This window comes from Eubalaena glacialis, chromosome 4, assembly GCF_028564815.1.
Source record: "Eubalaena glacialis isolate mEubGla1 chromosome 4, mEubGla1.1.hap2.+ XY, whole genome shotgun sequence".
NCBI classification, from domain to species: Eukaryota; Metazoa; Chordata; class Mammalia; order Artiodactyla; family Balaenidae; genus Eubalaena; species Eubalaena glacialis.
The window spans coordinates 141,737,781-141,751,812 of record NC_083719.1 but is presented as its reverse complement, the minus strand read 5'-3'; the positions used below and the strand labels follow the sequence as shown (position 1 = coordinate 141,751,812).

Here is a 14,032-nt window from a genome sequence, read left to right as displayed (position 1 = left end):
GAGATGTTATTTCTGCCAGCAATGCTGACTTCACAGGAAGAATGTGGGATGAGAAGTGAGTGAAGAGGTTGTAGGGGGCTGTGAATACCCCTTCCACCCCGCTCCAAACACCCCTTCAACCCCGCTCCTGTGGCCACTCTGCTGGACCTTTACCATCAGAGCTGGGGCCCTACGGGTGGTACTCTTGGCCTATGGTCTTGTCAACAGGACGGCGCTATTTCCCCACCTGGTCCTTTCCTTCCTTGGACATCCCTTTCCCCAGCACTGATGGACTGGGGACCACTTGGGATGCTAATGCCTTCCAAAGTAGGCTTCCTGAGCCATGGGGCCTAGAAGCGAGGCACATGGCTCTCTACACTCAGGGCTGCCTGGGCCTCTGTAAGTGTACTGGGCAGGCTAAAATTTGGCACCCCTTCCAATTAATATCCTCTTATCATCATCTGTTAAAATAATATCACTAAAAAAATTCAGGTAGGAGGAAAAAAATGCCGGTAGAAGAAATAGGACTAAATTGGAATCCCAGCACCACTCCCCAGAAGTGATATTAACAACAGTTTGCTGCGTATCCTTCCAGAAAATTTTCATACACTGTAATGGACTGAATTGTGTTCCCCCCCTAATTCATATGTTAAAACCCTAACTCCCAATGTGACTATATTTGGAGACAGAGCCTATAAGGAGGTAATAAAGGTTAAATGAGATCATAAGGGTAGGGTCCTACTCCAATAAGACTGATGACCTTATAAGCAGAGGGAGAGACACCAGGGATGCGTAGGCCAGAGAAAAGGCCATGTCAGGACATGGTGAGAAGGTAGTCATCTGTAAGCCAAGGAGAGGCGCGTTGGACAAACCTACATTGCCAACACCTTGAGCTTAGACTTCCAGCCTCTGGAAATGTGAGAAAATAAGTTTCTGTTATTTAAGCCAGCCAGACTGTGGTATGTTGTTATGGCCGCCTGGGGTGACTAATACGCTGACTTCATTATATAAGTATATGGGCAGGACAATTTATCAAAATATTTCATTGTGCTTAACCTCTCTATTTCTTCCTTCCCCCTCTTACTAAGGAGGCAGTCAGCATTTGCAATTCCTTAGCTCAGGGGTGGCTGAAGCGTCTTCCTCCTTAAGAGGTTTTCTTCACTTCCATTCCCAGGAGTACTATACATGTTTGCCAACATTCTCTCCAAAAGCATATTGTCAACTTTGCCCTTCAGATTTTGTTTAGTGAGGATGAGGATGAACAGATTTTCTACAAATACAAATGCATAGGGCTTCCTTGGTGGCGCAGTGGTTAGGAATCCGCCTGCCAATGCAGGGGACACGGGTTCAATCCCTGGTCCGGGAAGATCCCACATTCCATGGAGCAACTAAGCCTGTGCGCCACAACTACTGAGCCCGCGCTCTAGAGCCCGTGAACCACAGCTGCTGAGCCCCCGTGCCACAGCTACTGAAGCCCATGCGCCTAGGGCCTGTGCTCTGCAACAAGAGAAGCCACCGCAGTGAGAAGCCCATGCACTGCAACGAAGAGTAGCCCCCACTCGCCGCAACTAGAGAAAAGCCCTCGTGCAGCAATGAAGACCCAGCACAGTCAAAAATAAATAAATAAATAAAATTAAAAAAATAAGAAAAACAAATGCACAGGGAATTCCCTGGCAGTCCAATGGTTAGGACTCTGCACTACCACTGCAGGGGGCATGAGTTCAATCCCTGGTCAGGGAACTAAGATCCCGCAAGCCACGCGGCACGGCCAAAAAAAAAAAAAAAACCACATAGAAATAGATTAACCACCCAGTAGGGCCTATTAATGTTCTAAGAAAAAAATCCAGGGGAGCATCTCTTATTGTTCCATGTACTTATTCTCTTGTTAACTCTCTTTTGTGATTTTTCTGAATCAGACAACTTTTGGGGAGGTAGGTTAAAGGGTACAAAATTAAGATTATTTAACAAATTATCCAGTCCTCATAAACAGGTCCATTATTTAGTTTCAAAATTTCACCTCTGGTGAGGTGCCCACTGATTTTGTGAGGCTAACTTCAATTATTTTCAGCATACTTTAGTTCTACCCCACCTGCATGGTTCAAATGAATTAATCACTCTTTACCACCAGGCACTTAGGAAGAAAACAAATTATTTTCTGGTGTGGGCAAAAAGGAACAGCAGGAAGCAACATCAACTGTCTACCTTCCACTCCTCTTTCGCCTGACTTCAGGGCAGAAGACACCCACAGATTGAGACCTATTTTCTAGGTGGAGGTCTCTTACCGAAAGTTTAACACTCCTTCTGGATCAGTGCGTAGAACTTGGGTCTCCCCCTCCTGTGTCTGGGAGAGTCCCAGGACAGGGCTGCTTGTGAGGCCATGTGCTGACGGATACATAAAACAGTCCTGGAGTTCGACAAGGACCCCTTCCATGCCTGACCTTCCAGTCTTGCCCCTTAGCTTCCTACTACCCATCTCTTCCAAGTTTGTAAACAGGACTATTCTACTCTAGGAGCTGAGTTCAGTTAAGGAGGGTTTTCTTTTGTCTGGGTTCTGCTGGGGAGTTGTACAGAGTAATATCTTGATTTGCGACACATCTTGAGCCAAAACATAATCACCATTTGAATACCTTTTTTTTTTTTAAACTCTGTTTTTAAAGGGAGAAGAAACATTTGTATGAAAATGTTCCCAGGCACAGGCAGAACTAGAGCTTTAAGAAACAAACTCTTTGCCATGATTACCAATGTTTCGTTGACTTTGACCAAACACGTGCACTGTACAGAGTTAGGTCTATGTTAGGAAAGAGTGGATTTAAAAAAAAAATCTCCCCATTGAGAACTGCCTTTTAGAGCAGGAATGAGACCAATTAACTTTTCCACTAATTTACCCCAGTGATGTTTTAGCATTTCTTATAGATCCTCTGTCCCCTCAGGAAGCTACAGAGCTGGTTTGCTATTTAATCCAGCTGTCTACGCTAAAGTCCTGGGGCTCTCAAGGCATCAGTTTGAAGGACATTGGAAATTCCTCAAAATGTTTTATCTAGGAAGATTTTTCTAAGAACTAAAGCACAGAGAGCTGCTTTTACTATACCTTAAAATGAACAGCCCTTTAGATCTTAGATTTAGAAACAGTACTTATCTGGGGGCTTCTTAGTAATCACTGCTCTGAGGGGCTCCTTGAATAGGATGAATGATGAGAAGAAGTCTGAGTGCCTGTGGAGGCTGCTTGGAGAGCTATTATGACCTCTTCTCACAGGAACGGACTCTGCCAGTAGCATCCTCTTGGGAGGGTAACTAGGACCAGCAGGGTGAGCACAACTCACGAAGACCTGTTTCTAACAGATCCTCTCACTTCGGGAGGATGAGGTGGGGTTTCAGAAGCAGTGAGTCTGATCAGGTTGATTGATTCTTTTCACCATTCATCCATCCCTTCCCCTGCTGAGGACTTCTGTGAGGGAGTCACAGCTGAGTCCCCAGTTACCCTCAAGGTCAGTTTCAAGGGCCTTGGATGAGAAGCCAGTTCCTGTCTCCTCAGCTTTAATTTCCAAGCTGCAGGGCTCCCTGGCTCACTCCCCTTGCTCCATCACAGTGACACAGTGACCGGGTGGGGGGTGGGTGAGGGCTGGTACTAGCCGAGTCTTAGCCAGAACTTTGTCCACAGCCCATAATTTCCAGAGGTTTGATGGCCTCTAGATCCTGAGAAGTAGCTGCAGTAATTGAACAATGTGCTGTTTCCCAGACTTCAGTCACTAGCATAGCCACACCATGATTTTTGCTGTTTCTGTGGTCCTCTATTATTTTAAAATATATATTTAAAAATAATTTCCCCACTTAATAAAATCTATTTTAAAAGAAAAATTTTATGTCACCTGCACAGTTGAAATACTAGTGCCACTTGCTCTAAAGAGAAGTTTTCAGCAAAAGTAAATACAATGAAAACAAAACAATATGATTAAAATTGAGCTCTGAGGCTGCCTGCCTAAAGCGCTGCACCTGAGGTGTGCTTTCTCTGTACTTAAACGAGAGGGAGGGAGGAAGAGAGAGAGAGAGGTTGAGAGAAAGTGTTAGAGGGGCGTTAGGGCTTTATACTAGTATCAAAGTCAGGCTTTCAATTTGATGTAATCGGAAGGACTAAAAGACACTGAAAAGAGTACTTCCTCATTTTATGGTCTAATATTATTGCCTATTCAGTGTTTTACTTAAGTCATCCTGTGGGTGGTCAGAGTGCAAAGTACACTAGCTGAGCAGTTATGGCATCTTAAAAAGTTAGGACCAGAAGCATGTAATGAAATCAACTTCCTTCTTGCATAGATGAGGGGATATGAGGACAAACTAAAACTTTTTATTATAGTAAAATACACATAACATGAAATTTACTATTAGTGACATTTAGTATATTCACAATTTTGTGAATCCATCACTGCTATCTAGTTCCAGAACACTTTCATCACCCCAAAGGCCTCCCTGTACCCATTATCAGTCATTCCCCATTTCCGCCTCTCCGAGCCCTGGCAACCACTAATCTGATTTCTGTCTCTATGGATTTGCTGACTCTAGATATTTTATATAAATGGAATCATACAACATCTGGCCTTTTGTATCTGGCTTCTTTCACTTAGCATGATGTTTTTAAGGTTCATCCATGTTGCAGCATGTATTAGTACTTTTCATTCCTTTTTATGGCTGAATAATATTCCATTGTATGGATATACCACATTTTGTTTATCCATTCATCAGCTGATATACATTTGGGTTACTTCCACCTTTTGGCTATTGTGAATAGTGCTGCTATGAACATTCACGTACAAGTTTTTGTTTGAGTCCCTGTTTTCAATTCTTTTGGGTATATACCTAGGAGTGGAATTGTCAGGTCAAATGGTCATTCTATGTTTAAGTTACTGAGTAACTGCCAATCTGTTTTCCATAGGGGCTGTACCATTTTACATTCCCACCAGCAATGTACAAAGGTTCCAATTTCTCCATATCATTGTCACCACATGTTATTTTCTGGGCTTTTTGTTGTTGTTGTTTTAATTATGGCCATTTTAGAGAGATGGACTAACTAACTTTGATGGAGCACAAACTCTCCGTTTCTTCTCTAATTAATTCTCCACGCAGCAGCCAAATTAATCTTTCCAAAATGCTCATCTGATCACATCACCCACTTTTTTGATCCCAGTCTCTTAGGATGAAGACAAAAAAAACCACCCAAAGTCCTCCAGACCCTGCATGGTCTGGTCCCTGTCTGCCTTTCAATCAGCACCATCCACCCTGGCCTTTCAGAAAGCATCCTCTTGCCAGAGCATGGACTGTTCCCTCTGCCTGGAATGCTCCCTTCCCACGCTTTCAAAGCTTAGCTCAGGCTTCATTCCCTCAGGAAAGCCACTCCCCACCAGGCCAGGGGGCTGGTCCTCAGCTGTCAGAGCACTGTGCATCTTGCCTTTTTAACACTTACCCCTGTCTGCAGTTACACATTTATTCATGTCATTATTTGATCCTGTCTGCGAGCTCCACCTTCAGTCTGCTGGCAGAGCAGAGTCAGCCAACAAAGCTTTGGACGTTGCTTGAACCTGGAGCAACTGTCTTTTCTCTTTTCCATTCAGTCCTCCCAATAAAGAAGGACAAATTTTTCCTTTCTCTGCATTCCTTTGCTCAAAGACCAACTTTTCCTCCCCAAAAGCCTCATCAAGCATGCAGGGTTGTCTGCTGGGTTTGCTTGATTCTTAAATTCAAAATTTACTTATAGGACAATAAAAAGCATGAACACTGTTAAGGAAATGAAAAGACAAGACAAACTGGGAGAAAATATTTGCAAAGCACATATATATTAAAAGAATTGGGCCTAAGATATATAAAGAACTCTTAAAAATGAATAAGAAGATTTAAAAAAACAGTAAGAGTGAGCAAAAGATTTGGACACAAAGAAGATGTACGGAGGGCAAATAACACAAAAAAGATGTTCAATATCATTAGTCATTAGGGAAGTGCAAATTAAAGCCACAAGGGAAACTATATACCTACTAGAATGACTAAATTTGAAAGGACTAACAATACCAGATGTTGGTGAGGATGTGGAGCTTCTAGAAATCTCACACATTCTTGGCAGGAATGCAAATGGTACAGCAATTTTGGAAAACAGTTTGGCAGTTTTGATAAAGTTACCACACAACTCAGCAATCTCACTCCTACGTATCTACCCAAAAGAAAGGAAAACAGACATACATTCACACACAAAGACCTGTAGGCAAATGTTTACAGTAGTTTTATTAATAATACCCCCAAACTGGAAACAACCCAATGTCCATAAACTGGGGAATTAGTAAACAAATTGTGGTATATCCATACAATGGAATGCCACTCATCAATAAAAAAGAAATGAATTACTGATACATGCAAAACATGAATGAAAAGCATAATGCTAAGTGGACAAAGCCAGATACAGAAGGTTATATACATATGAAAAAGTTTTGTGTTTCAGACGCTAGAAAGACCTCCAAGCAGCTCACAAGATCCCACTGTGAGAGACATGGGGTCTGGACACCAAGGGGGGAAAGCGGGGTAGGGTGGTGGTGGTGTGATGAACTGGGAGATTGGGATTGACATATATACACTAATATGTATAAAATAGATAACTAATAAGAACCTGCTGTATAAAAAATAAATAAATAAAATTAAAAAAAAAAAGAGAGACACGGGGTCTGATGAGGGGAATAAGACTCAGGTTTCCCATATTTAGTTCCTCCAGGGAGGATTTCATCTATATGACACTGGGGAAAACTGTAGGGAAGATCAGTGGTTTCTAGGACTGAAAGTGGGAAGAGACTGACTGCATAGGCGCAGGAGAGAAATTTGGGGAGTGTTGAAAATCTTCTACATCTTGATTTTGGTATTGGTTACACGAATGCATACATGTGTCAAAATTTATCAGACCATACTCTTAAAAAAATTTTTTTAAACCATTAAAAGAAAATTGAAGTATAGTTAATTTACAATGTTGTGTTAGCTTCAGGTGTACAGCAAAGTGACTCAGATATATATATATATATATATATACACACACACACACATATATATACACATATATATGTATATATATATTCCTTTCCAGACTCTGTTCCACTATAGGTTATTACAAGGCATTGAATATAGTTCCCTGTGCTATACAGTAGGTCCTTGTTATCTATTTTATACATAGTAGTGTGTATATATATGTTAATCCCAAACTCCTAGTTTATCTCCCCCAAGAGTGAGTTTTATTTTATATAAATTATACCCCAATAAACTGACTTAAAAACTTACTTGAGGGGCTTCCCTGGTGGCGCAGTGGTTAAGAATCTGCCTGCCAGTGCAGGGGACACGGGTTCGAGCCCTGGTCTGGGAAGATCCCACATGCCACGGAGCAACTAAGCCTGTGCGCCACAACTACCGAGCCTGTGCTCTAGAGCCTGCGAGACACAACTACTGAGTCCATGTGCTGCAACTACTGAAGCCCACGCTCCTAGAGCCCATGCTCCGCAATGAGAGAAGCCACTGCCATGAGAAGCCCATGCACCGCAACAAAGAGTAGCCCTCGCTTACCGCAACTAGAGAGAAAGCCCGCGTGCAGCAACAAAGACCCAATGCAGCCAAAAATAAGTAAATAAATAAAAAAATAAATTTATAAAAAAAAAAAACTTACTTGAAACTCAACAAAAATAATTTAATTTAAAAATGGGCAAAGGACTTGAATAGACATTTCTCCAAAGAAGATATACAAATGGATAACAAGCATGTGAAAATCCTCAGTGTCACTAACCATTAGGAAAATGCAAATCAAAACCACAATGAGATATCACCTCATACCCATTCAGATGGTTACTATTTAAAAAAAAAAAAAAAACAGAAAATAACAACTGTTGGTGAAGATGTGGAGAAATTGGAACCCTTGGGCACTGTTAGTGGGAATATAAAATGGTGCAGTCGCTATGGAAAACAGTATGGCAGTTCCTCAAAAAATTAGAATTACCAGATGATTCAGCAATTCCACTTATGGATATATATATGTAAAAGAATTGAGAGCTGGGTCTTGAAGAGGTATTTATACACCCATGTCCATAGCAGCATTATTCACAAAAGCCAAAAGATGGAAGCAACCCACATGTTCATCAATGAATGAATGGATAAACAAATTGTGGTATATACATACAAAGGAGTATTATTCAGCCTTAAAAAAAGGAAACTCTGACATATGCTACAAAATGGATGAACATTATGGTAGGTGACACGAGCCAATCACAAAAAGACAAATACTGTACATGAGGTATCTAGACTAGTCAAACTCACGGAAACGGAAAGTAGAATGGTGGTTGCCAGGGGCAGGGGCGGGGAGGTGGAGGGTGGATGAACTGTTGTTGAATGAGTTTCAGTTTTGCAAGATGAAAAAGTTTTGGAGATTGGTGCACAACAGTGTGAAATGCAAATATATTTAACATCACTGAACTGTACATTTAAAAATGGGTAAGATGGGGCTTCCCTGGTGGTGCAGTGACTGAGAGTCTGCCTGCCAATGCAGGGGACACGGGTTCGAGCCCTGGTCTGGGAAGGTCCCACATGCCGCGAAGCAACTGGGCCCGTGAGCCACAACTACTGAGCCTGCGCGTCTGGAGCCTGTGCTCCGCAACAAGAGAGGCCGCGATAGTGAGAGGCCCGCGCACGGCGATGAAGAGTGGCCCCCGCGTGCCACAACTAGAGAAAGCCCTCGCACAGAAACGAAGACCCAATGCAGCCAAAAAATCAATTAATTAATTAAAAACCTACCTTAAAAAAAAATGGGTAAGATGGTAAATTTTATGTTATGTGTATTTGACCACAATTAAAAAAAAACAACCGTAGAGTACTTTAGGAATATATATATATATTTTTTCTGTATACAAAAAAGCCAAGATAGGGAATATATGAAATAAAAAGAGAAGACCTTCTCTGCTCCTCTTTTTTTCCCTAGTACATACTCTCATTCCCATTTCCTGCTGAGAATCGTACATTCAAACATATAGCTTTAAAATGTACGTAAATGGAATGAAAGTATATGTATGGTCATGTAATCTGCCTTTTCCATAGTGTTCACCTCATTTTAGAGATTTTCTATGTCAGTATACAGCCAGGGACCTCATTCTTTCTAATCACCACATTGCATTTCACAGCGGGGCTGTGCATAATCTATCTAAGCGTTTTTCTCTGGATGGGCAGTTACATCATTTCCATTTTTCCCTTCTACAGACAAAGCTGCAGTAAACATCCTTGTACATCCCTGTGGGCTTGTAAGAGTCTCCCCGTGGGTCAGAGGCCTACAAGTGCTCTGCTGAAGGAACGTTTACTTGAAATGTTTCAGATATTGCCAAACTGTCCTCCAAAATGTCTGCACTAAGATCACCCCTTAGCACTGTATGAGGTTGCCTTTGTCTTCACACTCTCACCAGATTATCAATTTAAAAAATATTTCCTGCTGTGCTTTCAGAGGCCTCCAGAATGCCAGCCACACCGCCCACTTTTTCCACTGACACAGTGGGGACCAGCTAGGTTGTGTTTCTGTTGTCTCTCCCTTTAGGAATACCCTCCCTTCCTCTCCCCTCACTTCCCCTCCACTTTGCCTTTCCAAATCCTTCCAGGTGGGCTGCAGCTCCCCCTCCTCAGCAGTCTTCCTGGACGCCCCCACCTCACCTTCTGCCTGGAGGCCTCCATGTAGTCAAGGCTTACCTAACTGCACTTTCCACTGCTTCTTCAACAGCTCCTGTTTCTTTATCTAGAGCTTCTCAGATCTTCCCACTAAAAAATCCCTAACAGCAGGAGAGAGTGAAAGCAGAACCCAGAATGTCTGGAGAGGTCAACTGCAAGTGGCTATAGGGAGTGGAAAATTTCTTTCAAGTCCCTTGTTTATCTTAAAATTCTAGTTTTATATTAAAAGTGTTTTAATTCTTGTCTCACCCCATAAAACTGGCGCTCCAGGAGATGCCCCACATTTATCCCATAGTTTTGTGAAGTCCCTGGCACGTCTCTGTATAGCCCAGGGAGAAAAATGCAGTCTGAATCTGATCTTCCTCACTAGTCCCAAAGCTCTCCAGAAAGGGACTCAGATGTACACCTACCTGTCGGGTACAGGGAAGAAGTTCAGTAAATCCACTCCCTTGGTGTTTGGTGCACTTCCGTCTCTGACTTGAATCCTGGGGAGGCCAGTGAATTGCAAAGCAACTTGGTGCTTTCACACTCCCGTCGCTTAGGAGCGTTGCACGGCAGGTGGCGCCCGGGTCCGCCTCACTGCCGAGCTTGCCCCACTCCCAGCACCAGCTCAGGGGAAGGGGCCCTGGAGCGGTCTCGGTCACTGCGGTGTCTAAAGAACTGTTTCCCCGTCTCTGCACGTACAGAGGAAGGAAGCCCGGCTGTGGGTGGCAAGGAGAGGCCCCGGGAGGCTTCATTTCTGCTGCGCGCAGATGGAGACGCGGCGGCGGCGCCGGCCCCGGGCGCCCGCAGGAGAGCCCCGCGCACCTGGGCGTGCACTGTGCCCCCGCCCGGAATGGCGAAGGTAGCTTCCGGCAGTTGCAGAAAACACAGAAACCGAACGCCAAATGTTTATGAGCCTGCAAGAGGAGGAAATTGAAACTTCCTGGTGTGACTGAAAAGGCATGAAAACAGCTGCTGTTTGGTTTCTGGAAACCGTCTCCCCGAGCTCGTTACATCATCGCCCTTTTACCCCCAGGCCTGGCTTCTTCCTCGCTGGAGGCAGGGGTGGGGAGGTCAACAATCTGGGGCAAAAGGGTCAGATGAGAGGTTCCCTTTCTCTGAAGCCACCTGGGCTTAAGGCAGGTGGCAGACAAAAGTCAGTGACTAGGGGAGAGAGGAATGGCTCTTCCAACTCAGTGTTTACCCAAGTGGGTCCCCAAAGACAGTAGACCCTGCAGGGGATCTGGAGGGGAGTAAAATCTGATCCTTTTCCTGACGGGGTGCATGTTGAAGTACAGTGCTTCTTAACATGTCTACAGACCACCTGGATCATTTGCTAAAAATGCAGTTTACGGAGTTTTACTAAATCAGATGGAGGAGGCCAGAGGTGGTAGCGCTGAGTCTGTATTTCTAATAAGCCCCTGAGTAGTTCTTCTACTCTCTGAGTCTGAGAACCACAGCCCCAGCTCTGTGTACCAAAAGCTGGCAGCTCAGATACAAGAACCAGCCTCTGAGTGCCCATGTCCTTCCAAACTGGGCTAGCTCTAGTCCCACCCATCAGAGGGTGCAAATTTGGTCATACGAATAAGTATAATCAATATTTCTGCCTAGTAAACCCCCATCTATCAAACCTCAGGCCCTCTGAGAGAGTCTCCCCCAATATTTCTGGAGCCCCTGTGAGTTCCTTTTCTCCCCCACCTCCGTAATAACTGCTTCCCGCAAGTTGCATGAAAGAGTAGCCACAAGTGTAACCAGTGCAGCTCCTTCTCCTGGTGCCTCCAAAGCTCACTCTCTCCTGTGGGGTTAAGTCCCCACCCGCTCAAAGCTGCAAACCCTCAAGGCCAGATGGAGGTGTCTTCCCTTTAGGTCTCACAGCACCCAAACCAAGCTTTGTTCCAAACAGAATGCTTCCGTTTCTAACTCAGGATCAGATTTTGTCACCAGGGCCCAGAGGTAGCGCTGCTTGGGCTCCCAGTGTCCCAAAGTTCTTTGAGGAAAGAGCTTCTTCAGAGATTAAAAGTGGTGTACTGGTAAACTGCTTTCCAAAAAAGAAAAATCAAAGCCTTGATTTGTCATGTTTACTGATTTCTGTGGTATAAATATTCCCATCACTGCAGATTTTAAGCAAAGTTGGAAAGAGATGCTCATAATCAGTCTCACAGCTGGGAAAAGGCAGCACTGGCACAACACTCCCTGAGGGCTGGCCAGGGACCAGATACCAAAACATCATTCATTCATTCAACAACTATTTACTGAGTGCCTGCTATGTGCCAGTTGCTATTCTCTGATCTGGGGATCCAGAAGTAAATACAAGGGATCAAGCTCTTGCCCAGGTAGAGTTCACCTTCTAATGGAGGAGACAGCCCATAAATAAATAAGTAAACAAACAGGTCAGCTCTGATAAGTGCTATAAAATAAGGAAAGCCAGGTAAGGAGCTACAGTGATGGGTGGTCTATTTTAGAACCAGTGATCAGCAAAGGCCTCTCTGAAGTGGTGACATCTGAATTGAGTCCCAAAGGGGTGAAAACTGTAAATATCTGGAATAGCACAGGCAGAGGGAACAGCAAGAGCAGATACCCTAAGAAAAGCGTATCCCTGGTGTGTTCATCAAGGGGGCCCGTGTGTGTCTAGAGCAGAGGGAGGGGAGAGTATAGCAGAGGAGGTGGGAGAAGAAATGGGGGAGCGGAGCATTGCATGCAGTGTGGATTTCTTGTAGTGGGAACTCATTGGAGTGTTTGAGCAGGGGCATGGTCTCATTTACTTTTCAAGCGGACCATTCTTGCAGCTGGGGAGGGTGGTACAGATGGACAGTTTTCTAAGGGGGAAGCAGGGAGTTGAGTTGGGAGGCAACTGCTGGAGAAGGTGATGGTGGCGGTGGTGAGAAGTGGATGGATTCCAGATACATTTTGCAAAAGAGGCCATCAAACCTTTTGATGGTTGATGTGCGGTTTGAGATCCACAGGGAAGTCAAAGAGACTCTGGGATATTTGGTTTGTGTAATCAGGTGAATGGTGATACAGTTACTGGGATTCAGGAGGAACCAAGAGGTCAGTTGGGAGCATGTTAATTTTGAGCTGCCTATGAAAGGCCTGGGCTGGTGACATGATTTGGGAGTCATCACGGTGTGGATAGATTTTAACGCCTCGGGAGTGGATGAAGTCACCAGGGAGGGACGAGGAAGATCCAAGGACAGAGCAGTGGGGACCTTCAACACCGAGAGGATGGGAAGATGAGAAGGCTCTCTGCTGAGAAGGAGTGGTCAGCGAGCTTGGAAACTGTGCAAAAGAAGTGCTTAAAAGTACAAAGGAGCCTGATCAGTTGTGCTAAATGCTGCTGAGAGGTGCGGGAAGATGAGGACTGAGAAAAGGCTTGGCTTTGGCAGCATCGAGGCCCTTCATGACAAGCATGGTTCCCAGGGAGTGGTGGGGACGAAAGCCCATTTACAAAGGATGGGAGAGGAAACGGGGGAGAGCAAGTGCAGACATGGAGTGTAAACACGAAGGGGGGTTCTGTCAAGGGAAATAAAGAAGTAGGTTGGCAGCTGGAGGGCAGGCACTGTAGGTCGGCAGAGGGAAGCAGTAGTAAGGGGGAGAATCCTGCCCAGGTGTTTCCTTGGGTGCATCACAGCCAGGGGCTGGCCAGCCTCTCGGGCTCTCTGGGGCAGCAGAGTGTTCCGGTTGGGAAGGGGAAGCCCTGCTGACTCTGCTGTGTCAGGACAGCCACCAGCCTCTGCCCTGGGAGCCCCTTCCTGTGAAACCTGCTGGCTTGTCCTGGGGTCAGCTAGGGAGGGATGGAAGGAGGCTGCTTCAACCCTGATGCTGCAGCAGGTGCTTCCTCATCAATCCCTGCTTTGCGGAAGCTCATAAGGGATGGTCTTGAGCTAGATTAGCTGTGTGGACTGGATTCCTCAGCCAGGTGTGGAGTCAGCGAGCTTCATCCTGACGTGTATCACACATGCGGAGCATCTAAAGTGGCTGGATTCACCCTTTGGATGGGGATTAATTGGACATTTGGGTCGTGAGTGACTGGGTGATATTTGTGATTTTCATTCATGTTTCTGCCCCACGCCTTTCTGCCCTTTCGCTTCATTCAAGCAGACAGTAGGCTTTGTGCTTCATTCCTTCCAGTGAGGCATGGATGGCGGAAGCAGGAGAAGCTTGCAAGGTTTCCCGGCTTTTGTTTTCTAAAAGCTCAAGACTAGAGACAGGGCAGAGTCAGAGGGAAGGAGTAGGGAGCTTGGAGAAGCAGGAAGGTGAGAGGTGCTTCCTTCAACATACAAAGAAGGTTGTTCCAGGTAAGGGGTGTGTAGAGCAAAGTCAGAGGGGCTGCTCGATTCAAATTCTGGCTTTGCCACCTGGAAGC

At 44.9% G+C, this 14,032-nt stretch overlaps 1 protein-coding gene across 1 annotated transcript in view; it reads right to left on the bottom strand.

The window, feature by feature from the left end:
• TTC1 (tetratricopeptide repeat domain 1) overlaps positions 1-10,212 on the bottom strand; it is a 75,266-nt gene extending 65,054 nt beyond the window's left edge. Inside the window, exon 1 of the mRNA XM_061188392.1 lies at positions 10,098-10,212. The gene's annotated coding sequence lies outside the window, so the exon portion shown is untranslated. The remainder of the gene's footprint in view (positions 1-10,097) is intronic.
• Positions 10,213-14,032: the final 3,820 nt, after the last annotated feature.